This window comes from Solanum dulcamara, chromosome 10 (genome assembly GCF_947179165.1).
Source record: "Solanum dulcamara chromosome 10, daSolDulc1.2, whole genome shotgun sequence".
Classification (NCBI taxonomy): domain Eukaryota; kingdom Viridiplantae; phylum Streptophyta; class Magnoliopsida; order Solanales; family Solanaceae; genus Solanum; species Solanum dulcamara.
The window spans coordinates 60,121,266-60,123,979 of record NC_077246.1 but is presented as its reverse complement, the minus strand read 5'-3'; positions in this window follow the sequence as shown (position 1 = coordinate 60,123,979).

Sequence of the window (2,714 nt, the reverse complement as noted above, 5' to 3'; positions counted from 1 at the left end):
ACTAAAAATAGATGTTTAATAGGTATGTTAACATAAACAAATTAAAATATATAATAAACTTAAATAATAACCCTTTTATATACATATGTACATAAGACTTATTAAAATACGTATATAATAATATGAAGAAGTAAATTACAAAAAATAAACTTAGTAAATAACATATTTTATAAAGAAATACTTATGTATATACTAAAAATAGATATGACATACATATTAAATAAAATTCACAATAAACTTAATTAAGTAATAACCTTATATGCATATGCATATAAGTCGTATTAAAATAGGTATGCAATATGCACAAATTAATATGAATAAGTAAATTGGTAAAATATACTTAATTAAGTAATATTTATACAAAGCAAACACACACGTATAATATATACTAAATAATGCGGAACAAATATATATTTGAATGTACAAAGCTTGTTATTTTCATAAACGGTAAAAAAAAATGTTAATAATATTAACAAATAGAAAAAATATATTATGAGCTATGAACGCCAAAATATATAATTTTTATTATTATTATTATTATTATTATTATTTTTGTAAAAATAAAATATATATATATATATATATAAATAATTTTAAAAAAATGTTTATCTATTAAGATAGTAATTCAAAAAAAAAAAAAAAAATTATAGGTCGGTCAAAATTGGGTGTCAACAAGTACAAGTCCCGAAAGTGGATCGAAAAGATATAAAACAACTGGCTAGTCTCAAAAGGCAAAAGACAGGCCATCTATGCTGAAGGAGACGGGAATGATCTAAAAACGCCAAGTACTCATCCTGGTCTCCGAAGTTGACTACAACAGGCTCGATTTATCCACGGCGATAGCTGGTGCTCGGTCCTGTATCACGAAATTAGATGCAGAGTGTAGTATGAGTACCAAGACAACAGGTACCCAGTAGGCATCATAGGCCGACTGAGTAGAAAAGGTAAAAACAATATGAAAAAGAAGAATAGTCTAAATAGGAGCCAACATAAGCATCAAAAGGGAAAAGAGTACTACCTATGAAAACTACAGCTAACTATACCCAACTGGGCCCCCATAAGCCCAACTGGGACACTCGTGTGCAAGTTAAATAAAAACTCGGACGAACCCCCATAAGCCCGCCGAGTACACAGAATAGCTACAACTACCAAGGCTAGGAACCAAGAATCTGCGATGTTAGGAGCCGAAGTACTATATCATTTCCAAACCCAGAATCTCTAAGAGTCAATCGATCTAGTGGTGACTTAGGGGTCGAGGCTGGTACTGGGACCCAGAGGCTCACCCGAATGTTCAAAGTGGTCAAGGCCGGGACTGGATACCCGGATGCTTGGCATAATACATAAGTACGGTCGAGGTCGGGACTGGGTACCCGGATGCTCGCTGTATTACATCGGTGCGGTCGAGGCCTAGACTGGTACCAGGATGCTTGCTGTAACACATCGATATGATCGAGGCCAGGACTGGATACCCGGATGCTCCCTGATAATTCAGAATAGAGGTCGGGACTGGGTACTCGGATGCTCACAGATATTTTATCCTATGGTGCCGAATATTCTCCTTTTCAACTAAACAATAATAGTACCAAGAATCTCCATCCCGATGAGTCAACCAATATGCTGCCAAAACTGAAACCGGAGCCAAAGTCAACGATCACGAAATCTAGCGTTGCCGATGCATCATGAAAGTCACGATTATATCGAGTTATGGATAATGGTATTTTTAAGAGCAAGAGTAACGCCTAGCTAAGGCCAAACTGTCAAGCACTAGCCCGCTACACAATTCTACAAGGATCTAAGTCTACCGGAGCGACGCCGGGACATATAAAGCAAGTTTACATCCTATACTAAGGCCAACATACCCCACCGTATCAACAACATACTCATTCACCTCTACTTATAATACTAACAAATAACGACAAGATACACATGCTTCTAAATATCTGAAAACCCAATAATAAGCCTAAAGCATGATTTCTAACACCTAAGATATACAATCAAACTACCCAACCCAAATTCCAACTATTTCAACATGCTTTCACACATTCCGTCTCAATCTAAAGAAAGGTAAACCATAGCCTACCTGTAGGCCAAACACGCAGGCTCCAAATCTCTGTGCTGGAGCTTTTCCCTTTCGAACGGCCTCGGAACGCTGCCAAGCTATCAAAAATAGAACCACAACGTTGATACGGTTGTTTAGACACTAATTTCATAATTTTTGGAGATGGACCAATTTTAGAGTCGAAAACGGGAATTGTGGGACCCACATACGAAATTCTGGATTTGACCCCCAAAACAGGTTTTAAACATCACCCCAAGCACACAAATCAGATTTATAACATAATTCGGGGTGGGAAATTACTTAAGATGATCAAAAATCAATTCCCACATTTTTAAACTAAGAAAACGATATAAGGCAGCCTCTTTACACGTTGATTTCTCAAAAACGAAAATCTTTCAATCAAAACAAATTATACCATGACGTTCCTTGCGCAAAACCCCACAATCTAGCCTCAAGAATCACTCAAAACGGAGTTATATTGACCAAGATACACTCTTTAAAAATTCCATAAAATTTCATTTCAAAAATGACTAAGAGCCCGTTTGGATTGGCTTTAAGTTGGTCAAAACCAACTTAAAGCCCCTTTTTAGCTTTTAGACGTGTTTGCCTAATGCTGACTTTAAGTCATAAAGTTCTTAAAGTCAGTCAAAATGAA